We start from the raw sequence: 19,551 nt of genomic DNA, 5'->3' as shown, positions 1-19,551 counted from the left end.
AGAGGCTTCCCTTAACCTTTCTGTGGCCTATCTGTGGGAATCCTCCTACAGCATCCATATTTGTCAAATCCTCCATTAGCAATTCATTAAATCTCAATTAATTAAAAAATTAAATAGCAATTCATTAACTATCTGCAGTGGAGAATTGAATTTGAAGTTAGAGAGACCTGAATAAAAATTTGGCCTCAGACACTTTCTAGTTATTTGATCTTGGGAAAATCACTTAACCTGTGTCAACCTCATCTGTATGATGGGAACAATAAAAAAAAAAAAAACTTACCTCTCAGGGTTGAGGTGAGGATAAAATAAGATAATAAATGCAAAGTATTTTGCAAATTCTAAAATATCATAAAAAGACTCATTATTGTTATTAATGAGTATTGTATATTTATTTAGATAAGACATAGTCACTGCCTCCATAGAATTTATAGTCTAATTCAAGGTTAGGGGATAATTCATAGACACATTTTTGAGTTTAGAATTTGGACCCATAATTCCACTGGTATAGGGAATTCCTTGTGAGAAAAATCCCACTACCAATTCAGATCCAACCCAAGCACTGAAACATGTTGCCTTGGGAGTTGCTTGGGAAACCGAGGCAGTAAGGGTTATTGCTCAGGATCCCAACAAATGTAGAATTTGAATCAAGACTTTTCTTACTACGAGGCTGGCTGTCTATTCCTTGTACTAAGGTACCTCTCCAATACCAACAAAATAATATAGATGGTTTACAAATGAATAAGTTCTCTGTGTGTCATTAAAAACAAGTGATAAGCAGGACAGATTTCTGCAAGAAGCGTTATTTGAAATGTGCTTTTAGGAATGGGTAGTAATCCAGTGATGTGGGCATGGAGGAGGATTTTAGGTATGGGGAACAGGATAAACAAAGCAGGAAAAAAGAAAATATTATAGGCAATGGTCAGAAGTCCGATCTAGCTTGTAGCACTGAAAACAAAAGAGGAGAAGAGGATGAAATAAGATGGGAGAGGAGGCCAGTGCTAACTTGTGGTGTGGTGACTTAATCAAAACTAATAAGCATTTATTTAATTTCTTCTAAGTGATAAGCACTAAGCTAGATGCAAAGAGTTCAAGGGCAAAAATGAATCAATTACTTGCCCCAAAGGTGCTTGTATTCTTAAATGAAAGACAAAAACTTTGAGCTTTATTTGATGAGCAATAGAGAGCCAGTGGGCATTCTTGAGCAGAGGAAAGACAAGACTATGTCAATACACAAGGAAATTATTCTGGCAGTAGTATAAAGGAAGAATGAAGATCTCTGAGGAAACTACTGCAGTAGTCCATCCAGGCAGAGGCTAATGATAGCCTGTTAACAGGACAAGTTAGTAGACTTATAGAGGATGGATGTTAGAGATATCATAAATCCATAGGATTTAGTAATACATTGAATGGGAAGTGAAAGAGATGGAGGAGCCAAAGATAATCTCAAGATTTAAAAATCAACCAGCAATCAACACACATTAGTCACCTACTATGTACCAAGGACTCAGAATACAAAGACAAGTGAAAGTCTCTGACCTTGAGTATTCCCAATCCAGACAGGGAAACAACATATGCATACGTGGAGTTATAGAAGACACCTATGAGTCCATGGGGGAGGGGAGGAAGGAAGATGCTATCACAAAAAAAAAAAAAAAAAAAACATGGCAGACTGGATGGATTTGGGGCATACCGTGGACAAATTATATTCAAGAGGAGGAACAAGTTTAGGTGTAAAGATAAAGACTTTAGACATAGCCAGGTGCAAACCAGTTAAAGTGGTTCTATTGAGAGTGAAAGTGTTTGGGCTAGGTAGGTTTGGAGCTCAAAAGTCAGGCTGAGACATTGGGGCACAGATTTGGGAGCCAGCTACATAGGGATAGCAGGTGAATCCATTGAGTGAATGAGATCTCTGAGGGAGGAGAGAACATCAAGAAGGAAAATTTAGACCCTGAGGGAAACACCTACCTTAAGAGATCTCCATCTATGCAGAGTTTAAAAGAAATCAGGTGAGGTCAAAATAAAACCTAGGATGAAAACAACAATAGACACAGTGATTATGATAATAAATCAGTCAGTCAATAAGCATTTATTAAGTGTGTATTATGTTCCAGGCACCATGATAATGATGAAAACACAATAGCCAAAAAATGAAACAGTCCCTGTCTTTAAGGAATTTATATTCAATTAGAAAAAACAGATATACCTATAAGTAAAATGCAAGGTAATTTGCAGGAGGTGCTAGCAACTGAAATATCATTATGAGCACTGTGTAGGAGAAGGCACTTGAACTAAATTATCTATTTAAAGTCACATGAACTCCATTCAATGACAATGGTCATTGTAAGTGTTACACAGCCAAAGGTCACATCCCTCTTGTCTGTTAAAAGTCAAATAACTGTTTTGGGATATGTAATCTTTTGACAAGGATACGTGGAAAAGTTGTTAGGATATCTGTTGGTAAGTTTTTGCTGGGTCAATACAAAAAAAAAGAAAAGAAAAGAAAGGAAGGAAGGAAGGAAGAAGAAAGAGAGAAAGAGAGAAAGAAAGAAAGAAAAGAAAGAAAAGAAAGAAAGAAAGAAGAAAGAAAGAAAGAGAGAAAGAAAGAAAGAAGAAAGAGAGAGAGAGAAAGAAGGAGAGAGGAAGAAAGAGAGAGAGGAAGAAAGAGAGAAGAAAGAGAGAAAGAAAGAGAGAGAGGAAAGAAGGGAGGAGGGAGAGAAGGAAGGAAAAAGGAAGGAAGCAAGAAAGAAAGGAAGGAAGGAAAATAAAAGAAGAAAAAATAATGTTCTTTTTATGATCTAGAGAAAAATTTTACACACTTGAAGATTTTGTAGTTTACTTACAAGGTACATTACCCAGATTTCTTTTCCAGGCTCCTGTCTCTCAGGAGAGACAATTTCTCGATTCATTCCAGGTAGATGCCATCCAAACTCCCATTTCTAATAAATCCCTCAATTATCAAGCCTTCAATATTCTGTTCTTAGAAGGAGTTCTCTATCTTAATTGTATAATGACAATGACATCACTTTACCTTTATAAAACACTGGCTAGGGAAACCAAGGCACAAATGGGTATAATAAAACAGAAGGAAAAACCCTACTCCTCCCCCCTCACAGGGGCCTTCTCCCCTACCAGTCGCTCCACCAGGAATATACATTTCTGATCAATTCAGCCAGTACATTATTAGACCAAAAGTGATAAATTTAGAATGAATGGCAGAGACGGAAGGGCTTTTAGAACATGGAATGACAGAGCTAGAAAATACCTTAGAAGACAAAATGTCAGTGGTATTTGGAACTTTAGAATGGAGAATTTTAGAGCTAACAAATACTTTTAAAGATATCTAGCAATTCTTTTGTATTCTAGAAGAAACTAGATTCTAAGCTTTCCCTAGAACCAGGAGACTGAAGCTAATCAGCTATCCATTTATTCCCCAACCCCCTCCTATTAGTCTGAAGTCATCAACTGCCTCCTCCCTCCTCCTCCCCAAGCCTAGGAGTGAGAATAGATGTCCTGATTATCTTTTCATCTTCACAGGCAAATTCAACAGCCATGGGAGCTCTATAGGAATCAGGTCAAATGATTTACCAAATAATCCCACTACTTGTCATAATAACCCAGGAAAAGAGAAAGAATGAGGCTGTTTTAATTAGGCACCAACATTTCTCAAGCCAAACACTTCTTTGTGTGGAGGGAAGGAGGCCCTTTTAAAAAGTTGAGCTCTTTTATTTTGTTTTGTTTTAAGCCAATTAAATTATATATAGCAAGGGTGGAATCAACTGAAATGGAATTTTAGTTGAGCTGTTATTTTGTTTTTGTTATTTATATAAACACTATAGGAGTGTTTATTTCTTTTTTACTATTAAAATCTAGGCTGTAACTGTTAGGCATTGGAACAGAACTCAGTGATGCTTTTGAGTTTATATGAACCTAAGCTCTGCTAAGAGGAGAAAAGAAAGAGGATGCAGAAAAGAAATAAAAAAGAGGGGGAAGGAGGAGGAGAAGCAGAGAGAAGATAAACATAGGACATACCGTAGAGAAGTTTAGTATTAAGGTTCAGGGGGGAAATGCTTACTGCAGGAAAATCCTTCCCTTTTCTCAAAGCACAGCTCAGGTATCACATCCTAAATCCTTCACCCCTTTCCTACCTCCCTCCAATTCACTTTCTCTCTCCCTACCTCTCTGCCTCTGTGTGTGTGTGTGTTTCTCTCTCTGGGTGTCTCTATCTCTATTTGTGTGTGTGATTTTCTCTCTATCTGTCTCTCTTTGTCTCTCTGTCTGTCTGTCTCTCTCTCCCTGCCTGCTACTTCCCTCCTTCCCTCCTCTTCCTTCTTCTTTTACCTTTTTATTTTATCTTTTCTTTCTCCTTTAAGGTCCAGGGGGAAAATACAGCAAGAAAATTCCTTTCCTCAAAGCACAGCTCAGGTATCACATCCTAAATCCTTCACCCCCCGCCTTTCCCCAAATATCCCCCTTCATTCCTCTCCCCTCTCTCTTTCCCTTCCTCCTCTTCCTTTTCCTCCTCAGGTTGCACTTCCAGCAACATACTGACTCTGTGACCTGGACAATCATTTCATCTCCCACTACTTTAGACAATTAAACCAGAAGTTACAGAGAAGATGCCGACTTGCATTGGTACACGAAATTTTCATTTTCCAAGAAAAGTGCAGGTATTCATTTATCTTTGTGCATTTTGTATCCCTACTTTCTCTACAATCGAATGTATTCTACTTAGGAGAGGAGCTAATATTTCTTTCTCTCTTTTTTTTTCTTTTTTTCTTTTTTGGTCTTTTTTAATCTTTAGCATCTGTCAGGTTTGCAGTTTACTTCATATACAAAATAGCATTAGAGCTTTATCTCAACCTTGTGATATAAATACTACAGACGTTATCATATCCATTTTATACATGAGAAAACTGAGGTTTTGAGACATTAACAAAAGTCAAAGAACTAAATAAGGCAAAACATTGAGATAAAATGGAGCAGTACCCATTAGCAGCTTCTCTTAAAAATTCTTAAAATTATTTTGAAAATCAGACACTAACCTCAAATTTGTCCACCTCTGCGAGAAATATTTTATTTTATATTTCAAATTTGGATATATTTAAAATAAGGCCTTTTATGTTTTATTGATATCTTTTTTACTTTTTTTGCTTTTTTGACTCGAAGATATATTTTTCATTGCTATTCAATGAATACCAATGTTTTCTCCCTTACCATACTTTGCTGTTATTGTTCAATCATATCTGACTCTTTGTGACTGTTTAATGGGATTTTATTGGCAAAGATACTGGAGTGATTTTACATTTCCTTCTCCAACTCATTTTAAAGATGAAAAAATAGAGGCAAATTGGTAAGTGACTTCCCAAGGATCACACAGCTAGGAAGTGTCTGTATCAGGATTTGAACACAGGAAGATGAATATTTTTGTCTAGGAAGTATCTGTTGCAGGAGTTGAACTCAGGAAGATGGATATTCCTGTCTAGGAAGTGTCTGTTGCAGGATTTGAACTCAGGAAGATGAATATTCATGTTTCTAAATCTGGTACTCTCTCCACCGTGCCACCTAACTGCCTTCCTATCACTCTAGCAAAGTTCATCATACATATTCTAGTCCTATACCCTTTTAACCACTAGAGGAAGATATCATCGTTAGGGAAATTTGGGGATCCCAAAATTGCAAGAATTGATATATTCAATTCTATCCACCAAATCCATCCAACTATGATATAATTCTGTCCTCAATGCTTCACTGCAAACTCATGCTACAATCACAGAGATGATCACTATTTATAATTGATAGCAAAACTGGAATTTCGCTTGCAGAAGAATATGCGTTATAAATCACAAGACTAGGCTGATTTTTAAATTATGTAGAAGTAGAAAAAAAGAAAATCTAGATCAAAAGAAAAGAGAAAACCTCACTGAAAGTTACTGTACATCAGTGCTGTCTTTCATGTTCAAAAACGATTGAAATCTTCAATAAAAAAATTTCATAGAAAAAAAGAAAAAATGGGATCAGAGGATGTCAGTTCAAATCTTACCTCACACATTTAATATCTGTATGGTCTTAGGTAAAAACACAGGAAATCCCTGAGACTCAGTTTATTCATCCATAATAGGAGAAAGTTGAACTAGAAAGATCTCTCAGATTCCTTTCCATTGAAGTCTATGAAACTGGAAAAGATCCAAAAGGAAGATTTGAACTCAGATAGTTTATTACACCTTCAGGCCATTTTACCTATTGATTTTATTTGTTGCACTGTTCTCTGGAATTTTTAACTTATAATCATGGCCATTGCCTATATTCCCTACTATTACAATGATTTTTATATGTCCTTTAAAAAAAAAAAAAACCTTTTTGCTTTAAGAGCAGGTAAAATTCAATTTAACTCTCCAGACCAGGACATCAGATTGAGCCCTGCCTCTGCCTTCTTTATATTTCCTCTGTCTAAATAGGACAGGGAGGAGAATATACCCACAAGCAAAGACTTTCCCCAATCACCTACCTCAAGAGCTTCTCACAGGAGGAAATAAGCAATCACTGTCCACGAGGAATTTCTATCCTAACTGATTGAATGTGAAGATGATGGAGATCAGTTTCCTCATTTGTATAATAAGGAAGCTGCTGAAGTCTGAGAGGAGCTGAGAAGAGGCCAGGGAGTTGGGGAACACTCAGTATAAGTGAGAAAAAAATAAAATTTTACTAACCTAACTTTGGTCCTTGAGGGGAGCCCTTCACACTTGAATATCCTTAATCATTTAAAAAAAATGTATGGCTCTTGCTTCCCTAGGATTGATTAGCTCAGTGGGTTTGGCCAGAGTATTAATATAGACAGAGGTCACCGGTTTGATCCCAGTATGGGGATACTAAAGCCTTGTTACAATAACTATGGTTAATGGTGAAAGCTAACAATAGTTAGCTCACTTCAGGACAAGGGACAATTTAATGACCCCTAAGGTTTGTGTGGTTCCTTTTTCTGTGGCTTTAGGGAGTTTATTTCAAGTGAAAAGTTATTAGTTCAATCACAATTGCTCTGAGCCCCCGGTTAGGAACATTTCTAACATTTAGGCAGAGGTTGGCCTCTCAGGTTAAATTTTCATTTAATTCTATCTTTATGAATTCTTTGAGATGGAGGCAAAATTCAGGTTACTTGGAACATTTGGCTAAAGACACAGATTCTTTTATAAGGTCTGTAGATAGACAGGCACCTGGAGGGTATGAAAAATCAGATTTTATTATAGTGTCTGTGGACAGACAGCACAAGGAGGGAAAGTTGGAGAAAGAGCAGACTTTTTCTCAGTCCTTAAGTAGGTCTGTCTGTGTAGCAGTGAAATCAGCCTCTGTCCCCATGGAACTTCTGGCCCTCTTCATGTCTCTCTTGGGAAACAGCTCAGTCCTACCTTCACTTTGTCCTTTCTCTGGTTTCACCGGGTTGCCAGTTCTTGGCTCAATTCTATATGACCCTACTCCTTCCTCTCTGCTTTCAGAGCCAGTATCCCACAACTCTACCCTGTCTTACAAATACATGCTTTTGATTAATTCCAGTCAATAAACATTTATTAAAAATCTACTATGTGTCAGGCACTAGGCAAAGCACTGGGAATGCAAAAGCCAAAATGAAATCCCTATCTTCAAAAAATTTACATTCCATGAGGGGGAAAACAGTATACACACAGATAAAGAAATAAATATATATGTATATGTATATATATATGTACATATATATACATACATATGAGGCAAAAATAATTTCAAATATCAGTAATATCTAGAAGAACTAGAAAACTGCCTAGAATAGGTGGGAGCAATAAAAGAAACTCCAATAGGAGGACTCGAAGAAGAGAGTATTCCAGGTATGGATGACAAAGTCAAGAAGACAGGAGATGAAATGTCATTATGGGGAACAGCAAGTAAGCCAGTTGGGCTGAATTATATACAGTTTGTCAGGAGGAAGAATGTGTAATCATCCTAGAAATATAAGTTGAAGACAATCATGAAAAAGCTTTACCTGCCAAGGAATTGTATTTTATTCTAGAAACAATAGAGAGCCACCAAGGCTTCTTAAGCAGGAAAGTGACACAGTTAGATGTTATGAAGCAATTTCCTCCATAGAGAGGAAATCCAATATTGTTACTAATACAAAACTCTGAAATGGGAGCACTATTTTAAGCAGACTAAGCCGTTGTGCATCTCGAAACCCATCTGCCAAAGGAAAGACAGAAGGATTGTGGATGAGCCTTCTTTTTTCGTTAGGTCTTAGAAAAGGGAAGGAAAACTAGATGCTATTGAGTGAAGAATTTCTAAGAACTTTCATCAATAAAAACTACTAATGAGCATTATTGTCATTCAATCATCTCAGTAATGTCCAACTCTTCATGAATCCATTTGAGGTTTTTCTTAACAGAGGTCATGGAGTGGATTGTCTTTTCCTTCTCCAGCTCGTTTTACTGATGAGAAAACTGACACAAACAGGGTGAAGCGACTTGTCCAAGGTCACACAGCTAGTAAGAGTCTGAAGCCAGATTCAGATTCAGGTCTTCCTCCCTCCAAGTAGTATCACCTGGGTTCCCCACTAATGCTCATTACTTCCCATTAAAGACCATGGCTAAGGAAGGCAGAGGGCTTGCTCAATATGAGTCAATGAAATCATCTACAGACCTCCAAAAAAAGACTCATACACTTAGACTTATTTAAGAAAGATGTACTGAGGTAAGTGATTTTCCCCCTTCCCGTTCCCTGGATCAGACCACATCTGGAGTGTCGTGCTCACTTCTAGGCACAATGGTTTAAGAAGCACATTACTAAGCTGGAATATGTCCCAAAGGTCTTCCAATTCATGTCATGTGAGGGTCTGTTGAAGGAACTGATGAGAATAAAACTAGAAAAGAAAAGGCTGTGGGGAATAGCCATCTTCAAGTGGAAGAAGCCTTCATTAACTTGGTTCTATTTGGTCCTGGAGGGAAGCTCCAAAAGCAATGAGTGGGAGTTGACAAGAGACATATTTAGAATCCATGGAAAGAAACTCATTATAATAATTAGAGCTAACCAGAAATTGAATGGACTTGGAAGATAGTAAGTTCTGACCCACTCCTCCACTCTCCAGGTCTTCAAGAAGGTCTAGATGATTCATTGTGAGGATGCGTTCATTTTGGCATGAGAGGCCTCTGAGGCTCCCTCCCAGCTCACATTTTCTGTGATTCTTTGATTCTGGTGTTTCTCTCCTTGAAATCTGCTCCCTATTACCTCCAAATGGGTCATAATAACTCCCACACACAAACATGTATGTGTATATATGTGTGTGTACATATATATTAATATATGTGAATGAAAATAAGTTAAAATTTTAAAATATAATTGGAAAATATATCTACAAATATGTATATATGTGTGTATGTATATACATGTGTGATACATACATATATGTAGATATATTTCCCAATTACATTTAAAATTTTTAACTTGCATTTTTGAAAATTTTTGACTTCCAAATTCTCTTTCTCCAACCTGCTCCTCCTCTACCCCTTGAGAAGGCAAGCAATATTATATCAATTATAGATGTGAAGTCATGCAAAACAGATTTCCATATTAGCCATGTTGCAAAAGAAAATACACACTAAAAAAAAAAAAAAAAAACAAGAAAAAATAAGAAAGTGAAAAAAGTCTGCTTCAATCTACATTGAGAGTTCATCAGTTCTCTCTCTGGAGGTAGACTGCATTTTTTTTTTATCGTGGGCACTTTGGAATTGCTAGGACCGACTTTTACCCATTTCTTCCGAACTGAGCATTTAGCTTCCTTCTCGTCAAGGATCTCTATAATATTACCCTTGGAGTACTCTGCAGTTCAAGCAAAATAGCCTGACTAATCCTCACACAAAACATTCCATCTTCTGTCTCCAATCATCCAGTAAACATTTTTTTAAACACCTACTATGTGCTAAGAATACAAAGAAAAGCGAAGAGCTCCTCACTCTTAAGGAACTCAGATAATGGAACAGAAAACATGCAAATTACGTATGACCCAGTTATATACAGAATCAACTGGAAATAATGAACAGAGAGAAAGTGATAAATAAATGAAGAGGAATCAGCAAGAGCTTCCTGCAGAAGATGAGATTCCACCTTTGCCCTCCCCACTTGGTACCCTTGCCTAGAGTGCACTCTTTCTTCATATTCACTTCTTATATGTTTCCTTCAAGATTCCCCCAAGTGCAGGGGCCTACATAAAGCCTTTCCTAAAAAGGAAAAGGAAAATGCATTTAAATCCAGTTTTAAATACAAAGTAGCTGCTTGATCCTGGGCAAGTCACTTCACACTGTTTGCCTCAATTTCCTCATCTGTAAAATGAGCTGGAGAAGGAAATGGCAAACCATTCCAGTATCTTTACCAAGAACACCCCAAATGGGGTCATGAAGAGTCAGACAATAACAATCTAAAAAAATCATTTGGGGTCAGCTACATAGTGCAGTGGATAAAGCATCAGCCCTGAAGTCAGGAAAACCTGAGTTCAAATCTACCCTCAGACACTTAATATTTCCTAGCTGTGTGACCCTGGGCAAGTCACTTAACCCCAATTGCCTCAGCAAACAAACAAAAAACGAATAAATGAATGAATGAATGAGCATATAAATAAATAGATAAATGAATGAATCATGTGACTATGAGATCCTTGAGAGCAGGGAATATCTTTCCACATTGCATCCCCAACACTTAACTCAGTGCCTGGTACTAAGCTTAATAAGTGTTTATTGACTGACTAACCTAGTTCCTTCAACTGCTCACAAAATTTTTTTGTATTTATTTTGCATATGATTAAATGTATACATGTTTTCTCTTTGGAATGTCATTTTTTGAGAAAAGAAATTGGTTTTGCTTTTTTTTTTTTAAATCTCTACATCTTAGCAGAGGGCCGGGTTCATAACAGAACACTTAATAAGTGATTATCCATTTAACCATCCCAAAAGAATGTCAGCTCCTTGGGGGCAGGAACTATATTTGCCTTTCTTTTTTATCCCGGGATATAGTAGGTGTTTAATAAGTGCTTATTATTGATTTGACTTGACAGCCTTAAGAAAATATCAGCTCCTTTAGGGTAAGGACTGTCTGTTTCATTGACCACCTCCCCCTGTCTGACCATAGCAGGCACTTCATTGGTGTTTGTTGTTGGATTGATGGAATAGACCTTTTCTCTACTAACCTTCCACAGCTCAGCACTACCCAGGAAAGATGGGAATGCACGGTATAGGTCCTTCTTGGAACCCAACGTTACAGACAGAGGTAGCATGTAGGACATTATAGAATAATAAAAGCTGACCTTTAGGTAGTGCTATAAATTTGCGAATTGTTTTATAATCATTCTCTCATTTGATTCCCCCAACAAAAGGGAAGGAAAAGTGAGAAGGGAACAAGCATTTATTAAGCACCTCCAATATGGCAAATGCAACATTAAGCATTTTATAAATATTATCTCATTTGATATTCACAACATCCTTAGGATATAGGTACTATTTTACCCTTATTTTACAGCTGAGGAAAATGAAGCAGCCTTGCCCATTGTCACATAACTAATAGGTTTCAGAAGCTAAATTTGAACTTGGGTTTTTCTGACTCTCTAACCCCCAGACCACTTAGCTTCCAACATCCCTGCAACTCAGGTACAGCAGGGGTTGGTATCCCCATTTTACAGATGAGGGTCTCGGAGAAGAGGAATGACCCATCCGAGATTATACAGCTAGGCAGGCCTTGTACTCTGGTTTCTCCTGGCTCCAATTCAAATACTGTTTCCACGCCAGCACACGGCTTCTAAACAAATAGAAGAGGACAGATTTTGGAGAGCTGGAATAAGGCCTTACTTGGAAAACAAAGATAACACTATTGACCCAGCCTGAGCAGAATGTAGACTTTGCTTCTCCAGCCTTGGAAGCCTATTTCTGGTAGACAATCTGATGTAACAGATAGAGCCTTCATCTCTCCACAGGTCCTCCTCAAGTAGACAGCAAGATTTTTCTCATGAGTTCAGGACATGAAGAAACAATGGGACCTTCTCCCATCTTCCTGCAGTCAGAGGAAATAGTCTCAGAGAGAGCACTTTGGCTATAAGAGAGGGGAGGATTCTGGTCTAAAATCCAGCCTGGGCCCTAAGAGACAGCTTGGGAATTTGCTCTTGTCACTTCCATTCCCCCATATACACACACCAATAAATATACCCCAGATCTCACCTCCCCATTCTTAAAATAAGGGATTTGATCCACATTAACCTCCTCTCCAGAGTCTGTCTGCCGTGAGGATGAGGTGACATGGGGAGGGATGAGGAGTTAGTGCCCAAAAAATTCATGAGGAAGAAAATCTTGCAAAAGCAGATCTCATCTAGCACATTCATTGGAACTGACAGGTATATCAACTGCCAAGGTTTTCAACATGGCCCTGAATTAAACAGTGGAGAGAAAATAGACAAGAATCATGTGTAGGAGATGGTGCTGGAGCCAAGTCTTGAGGGGAATTCGGGAGTCCAAGAAGCCACAGTAAAGACTGACGGCACTACAGGCACAGACTTGCAAAGGCTGGTGGGGGAGGATGGAATATTGTGGGACAGATTGTGAAAGACTTTAAAAAGCCCACAGAGAAGTTGACATCTTTTTTAAAGGTTTCTTTTTTCTTGTATTCTCTCTATTTCCTTCTGTTCTCCATCTCTATCTCTCTCTGATCCTGTGTGTCTATTTCTCTATTCCTATGTGTATATCGACCCTTTGTCTCTACTTCTATTTCTCTGTTTTCATATTTTCCATCTGCCTTTGAATTTCCGTGTGTGTGTGTGTGTGTGTGTGTGTGTGTGTGTGTGTGTCTGGGTCCATTTCTTTCTTTCCATCTCTGTTTCTCTTTGTGTGCCTTTTTCTCTGTATCTTTTTCCTCTGCTTTTACCTTTCTATTCTCCCTCTTTCCTTCCTTTTCTATTCCACAGATGAAGCTGTTTACCTTCTTCCATCTCTTAATTATTCGTATTTTACTATCATTTAAAAATAAAATATCAGGCAAGAAAGAAAAAATAAGCCAACCCCTGGAATCTTATGTAAGGAGGCCATTTTTTACCATAATCCTTCCTTCAGCTCCCAGTTCTCTGGAGCCAAGACTCGGTGCTCCTTCCCAGCCTCTCTCTCTCTTTTTCTCTCACGGAGTTGTAATTCTTAATAAGATCGGGCCGTTAAAAGCCATCGATTCCACTCTGGATCACTCTTGCCGTCTCCCCCACCTCACAACCCACCCCCGACACACGCACACGATCCCCATCCCTTTCCTCCTGCATCGAAATAAATACCATAAAAAGTGTGACGCCCCACTGTGGTCTGAACTAATATTTAAAATGCAAAATCACCGTGGAGGGGTCCCCCCCTCCACCCTTGTCTTGCAGTAAAAAGATATAAACAGAATAAATTACCTCTCTAGCACGGATTATGAGAATACCCATCTCCTGACCTGAATTTTAAGTCTTCCCTCCCTTGTAGCTCCATACTCTGATGATTTATGGAAAGCCAGTGGCTTCTCTGCATATTTTCTCTGTTCAGCCAAGTGATGGAGTTTACCCTTCCTATACCATTAAAGATATTAACAACTGGACTACCTATCACTGCAAATGAGCCATTCTGATGATGAACTGAAATCTCAATAGAGCTTCTCCAAGAGCAGGCACACGAGCTCTCCTTCTCTGACTGGCCCCCAGCCCGGCAAGGCCAGGCTCTCTGCCACTTGTTCCCTAATTTCCTTTCAGGGTTGAATGGGTCCCAAGAGCCTACATTAGTGTTTTCAGGGCATGGGGGCAAGGAGGGGGTGGCAGCTGAGCCTAGTGGTAAAGGCACACTTCATAGGCTCATTGATTTAATGCTAAAAAAGTCATTAATTCTAACCCCCTCATTATACAGAGGAGAAAAATGAAGAGCTAGAAAGTTCCAATGACATATCCAAGGTCATGCGGGCAGGAAAGGTGGGTGCTGTGCCCTGGGCAAATGAGCCGAAGCTTTCCCCTAGTTGGGGAGAATATAGTAGAGGGCACTGCCCCGTGGAGAAAAAGGGAAGATTCTGGGAGACCCACTTGAGCTTTCTTCTAGGAAGGTTAATCTTGGTAGAAGGCAGATGAGAGGAGGGATTCATTCTAGTCCCCAACTTGTAGCTGACTAATTATTCTTACCCAATAAGTTTAAGTGGTAACGTGGCATTTTGGACAGAATGTCACCCTGAGTCAGGAAGCCTGGGCCCCTCTATAAGAACAGAAATCTCATGAGAGATGCCATTCTGCACTTTCTTTCAAGGTTCAATTCAAGTGCTAGATACCAGTGCCTTCATTCTCAGTTCCCCTGTATGTTTGGTGGGCGCTCTCTCTCCTGAGTAGACTGCAAACTCCTGGAGGGCAGAGATTTTTGTCTTTCATTTTAGTTTTTGTTTTCCTAGCATCTAGCACAGGAACTAGCACATAGTAGGTATTCAATAAGTGTTTGTTGATTGATTGCGCTTTCCCTGTGAAATCACAGAGGGAAAAACCCTAAGGTGCTGAGTTCTATTGTTGGAGAGAGATTTCTCACCAGGAGTCTCCTGATATCTACAAGTGTTAGTGCTCCATCCCAAATCATTTCATATTTAATTCATAGATTATCAAATTTATATTTTAATTTAGCATATTTATAGGTATCAAATTTGTATTTTCATTTAGTATATTTTATATTTTCATTGATAAAATATTTTATATTTTAAATACTTAGTATATTTTATATACTTCTTTCCTCCACCATTAGAATGTAAACTCATTATAAATAGAAATTATTTCACTCATTTAGTATATTTTATATTTTCATTGATAAAATATTTTATATTTTAAATACTTAGTATATTTGTTACAGTATATTTTATATACTTCTTTCTTCCACCATTAGAATGTAAACTCATTATAAACAGAAATTATTTCACTCTTTGTACTTGTATCTCATGCCAACCACAGTGCAAGCACACTGTAGGTGCTTAAGAAATATTTTTTTGATTGGTTGGAGGAAAAAACCCAACAGCTAGACGCTGAGCTCCATTATTTCTTCAGTATTCTTAGCACCTGACACATTCACAAGTTGTTGACCCCACCCTAATTATAATTCTGGAAACAACAGACAATAGGAACAAAGCTGTTGGGGGCTTTAGATGATTTTTTTTTTCCTATGTATCTCAGGCAGGAGATCTGAGGAAGCAAAAAAAATCACACCAAATTCAGAATCAGCAGAGACCTGGGTTCAAACCTTGATTCTGATACTTAAAGTTATGGGACCATTAGAAAGTCATTGAATTTCTCAAAGCTTAATTCTCTTCATCTATAAAAGGTGGCTAATCCTCCCCAGGCTCCTACTTGTTGGAGGCTCCAATGAAAATATGCATTTTGTAAACCATAAAAGATTCGATTCATTTTAGCTATTATTATTTGTCTCTTAAGCCAAACAGAAAGTAGCCCTTCTCTATGTTGCGGTCAAAGCTTCTATTTGTTTCTCTTTATTTTCTCCTTACCCAGTGATTCCTTTCTTTTCTATTCCCTAAATATATACCCAGGTATCCCTAATCTTAAAAAAAAAAAAAAAGCAATTTAACTTCATCATCTCTTATTATCATATATCTCTTCCGATTTCTCCTGACAAGCTCCTGGAAATTATCTGTACTCCTTATCACCATTTCCTTACTTTTGCCCCCAGAATTTTAGAATTTGAAAGGTGAAAGGGACCTCAAGAGCCATATAGTCTTGTTCTGTCTCCCTTTTATAGCCAGCCCTTCCCATACTTGAAGATAGCTAACATATCTACAGAATCCTTTCTTCTCTAAGATACTAATGCCCACTTCCTTTAATCTAATGTAATATGGTTTCCAACCCTATCACTTAACTAAAACTGCTCTTTCCAAGGCTACCAGTGATCTCTTAACTGATAAATCTGACGCTCCTTCCCTGAGCACGTCCTAATGATTTCTCTGTCAGAGTTTTTGACATCATTGACCACCCTCTTCTCCTGGGTTCACTTAATTCTCTTGTTTTTCATGATGTAGATCTTTGACTGTCCGACCTACCAACCTGACCACTACTTCTGAGTCTACTTTATTAGGTCATTAGTCACATCTCATCCCTTAAGCATGAATCCTGAGTCCCTTTCTCTACTTTCTTTGAACTTTCTCTTCTGACGATCTTCTCTGCTCTCATGGATTCATTTATCATCTCCATGCATATAGCCCCCAAACCTCTATCTCTATCCTTAATTTCTCCTTTGAACTCTAGTCTAACATTATATAACTACTCTCTTCCCACTTCTAATCTCTCCTTCCTCTAATCTATCCACCATAAGCTGCCTAATTAATATTCTCTATATACAGGGCTTAGCACAGCATTCCGCAGCTCAATAATTTTCCTGTCTCTGTTGCCTCATATAAAAAACAAAGATTGCCATTTTAAGCCCTTTTCTCTGACCTCTGCCTTCCTCTAAAGTCTGATTTCATATTCTTCCTCTTTTCATACTCTACGGTCCAACCAGAAATGCAGACATGAGTAACTATTCTTTAAACTTAACATGATATCTCCCAAATTTGTGGTTCTTATTAGGAGGATCCCATCCCTGCATGGAAATGCTCTCGCATGCATAAGATCACAGATGTAGAGCTGAAAGAGTTCCCAGGGGACATCCAGGCCATCTCCTCATTTTACAAATGAGGAAATTAAGTTCTTTAGAAATTATATGATTAGGGTCAGCTATGTGACCAGCCCTGAAGTCAGGAGGACCTGAGTTCATATTTGACCTCAGGCATTTAACACTTCCTAGCTGTGTGACCCTGGGCAAGTCACTTAACCCCAATTGCCTCAAAAAAAAGAAAGAAAGAAAAAATAAATTATATGATTTGCCCATGTTCACACAGATGTTAAGTAGAGAGCTGGAAATGGAATTCTAGTCTTCTGACATAAGATGCAGGACTTTTACCACTGTCCTACTTTCAGCTCTTAGCTTCCATTAGGATTTGACACAAGTGCCAGCCCCTATTAAGAGGTCTTTATTGACAGCCCCCCAATTATTGCTTTCTACTTCCTCAAATTACATTAAATTCAATTAATTGTCACCAGAATGCATCACCCACAGCCAAAAATAGAATTTAAGTCCTGGAAGACAGGAACTATTTCATTTGGTCACTGAATTGATAGCAGTCAACAACATGCATTAATTTAATGCTTACTGTATGCACTGATTTAAATTTGTACGCCAAGCACTGGAGCTGCAAAGAAAACCAAAAAATAATCCCATTCTCAAGGAGCTCACATTCTGTAACACAAATACTCAAATATTTAAAAAAAATACATAGAATCCATGGAAAATTATCTTAGAGAAGAAGGTACTAGCTGGGGAGATTGTAAATCCCCTGTATTTGGGGAAATGAGCTGAGTCTTAAAATAAGCCAGGGGAAATAAGAGTCTGAGAAAAAGGACTGTAGCATTCTCAGCATCTGGTAGAGAGGATGAAAAGAAGATGGAGTTTCTTGTTTCAGAAAGCAAAGGAAAGCCGGAGTAACTGGACCATACAGTTCCTAAGAAGGGAACCAAGTCTAAGAAAACCAGAAAGGGAAAAAGGGGCCAGATGTGAAAGGCTTTAACAGCCACACAGAGGATTTTATATTTGATGCTGAGGGTAATAGGGCGCCAATGCAGTTTATTGAGTGAGAGTGGTGAGGGGACACAATCGTGCCCCTCACTTTAGGAAAAACTGGTTTGGCAGATGAGAGGAGAACTAATGGTATGGGGAAAGGCCTGGGAAAAGAAACCCAAGCAGAAAGCTATTGCAAAAGATAATTGCAAAGTAGACAGGAAGCTGTAAGATCGGAAGTATATGAGAATGGAAGGAAAAGGTGACTAATGATATTGTGAAGTTAGAATAAGACAGCAATAGATTGAGATTTGAAGTAAATGAAAAAGAATATGGGAAAGGAAGGGAAGGGAAGGGAAAGGAAAGGAAGGGATATGAAAAGGAAGGGAAGGGATATGGAAGGGAAAGGAAGGAAGGGGAAGAGAAGGGAAAGAAAGGAAAGAGAAGGGAAGGAATATGGAAAACAAGGGAAGGGAAGGGAATAAATAATTATATAGCACCTAATAAATGTCAAGCACTATGTTAAGTTCTTTTTACAAATATCTCACTGGTTCCTCACAACAACCTATTTGACAGTTGAAGAAACTGCAAAATGAGGATAATGCAAGATTAAATAATTTACCCAGAATCACTCAGCTAGTATCTGAGTCTGGATTTGAACTCATGTTTTCTTAACTCTAACCCTAGCACTGTATCTCCTGCACTGGCACCTGCTAGAAAGAGAAGAGTCAAGGATGGCATCAGGCTTATGAGCTGGATGATTGGCAGAATGGGAGTGCCTTTGACAGTCACAAGGAAGTTGGGGAAAGTAGAAGATTTAGGGGAAAGATAATAAATTCCATTCTGGAACATCCCATTTAAGATATCCAAAAGATCAAAAGTTGGTGGTATCAAGGCTACGGACAATGCAGAGGAAAAGTTAGGGCTGTATATTGAGAGCTGAGAATGCTCTTCATAGAGATATCATTGAGTCTATGAAAGCAAATGAGATCATCAAGCAAGAGAGAATGTTATCAGGACAGAAACTTGGGGAACACACAAAATAAGTAAGCTTGACCTGGATGGAAATCCAACAAAGGATACTGGGAAGGAATAGCCAAACAAGTAGCAAGAAGACTGGGAGAGGGTGGTACCATGAAAACCTAAAGCAAAAAGAGTACAAGAAGAGAGTGATCAACAGTGGGGCAGGCTACAGAAAGCTTTAGGTGTTGAGGATTGAGAAAAAGCCATTAAACTGGGCAATTAAGAGACTATCGGTGGCTTTAGAGAGAGCAGCTTCAGGTAAATGAAAATGAGAGAGAGATTGTAAAAGTGTGAGAAGAAGGATGGGGACACTGAGTGCAGTCAGCTTTCTTCAGGATTTTAGTAGCAAAGGGGAGGAAAGATCAGCATGGTGGTAAGCAGGAATGGTAGAATCATGTAGAAGTTTATGAAGGATAGGAGAGACGTGGGTATGTTTGGAGGCAACAGGGAAGAAACCAGGAGGCATGGGGAGACTGAAAATAGAGCAGAAATTACAGAGCAGAGCAAGCCGGAAGGCCTGGGATCAAGGGTGTATGTAAAGGGGGTGGCTTAGCAAGGAAAAAATAACACCTCTTTGTGAGAGATACGTATGAGGGAGGAGATGGTGGGAGAAATCATCTGAATAATGTGAGATGAAGAGTAGAAAAAGGAAATTCTTGAGCGCGATGGGGGAGGCTCGAGGAAGGAGGAAGAGATTTATAGTTGCTGCTGTGATGAGTGAGAGAGTGAACCAATTAGGGAGATGTAAAGGAACTGACTTACTGCAATGAGAGCCTGGCAGAAGTTATGTAACATAAATTTGTAGCGGACCACGTTAGTACAATTTTGTGATTTTCTTCAGCTCTATGCAGCAGGACATGAACAGGAATAAAGGATGGGGAGAGTAATTCCCAAACGG

The sequence above is a fragment of the Antechinus flavipes genome, chromosome 1 (assembly GCF_016432865.1).
Source record: "Antechinus flavipes isolate AdamAnt ecotype Samford, QLD, Australia chromosome 1, AdamAnt_v2, whole genome shotgun sequence".
Lineage (NCBI taxonomy): Eukaryota > Metazoa > Chordata > Mammalia > Dasyuromorphia > Dasyuridae > Antechinus > Antechinus flavipes.
The sequence above is the reverse complement of the archived record's forward strand: the minus strand, read 5'-3'. Positions refer to the sequence as shown.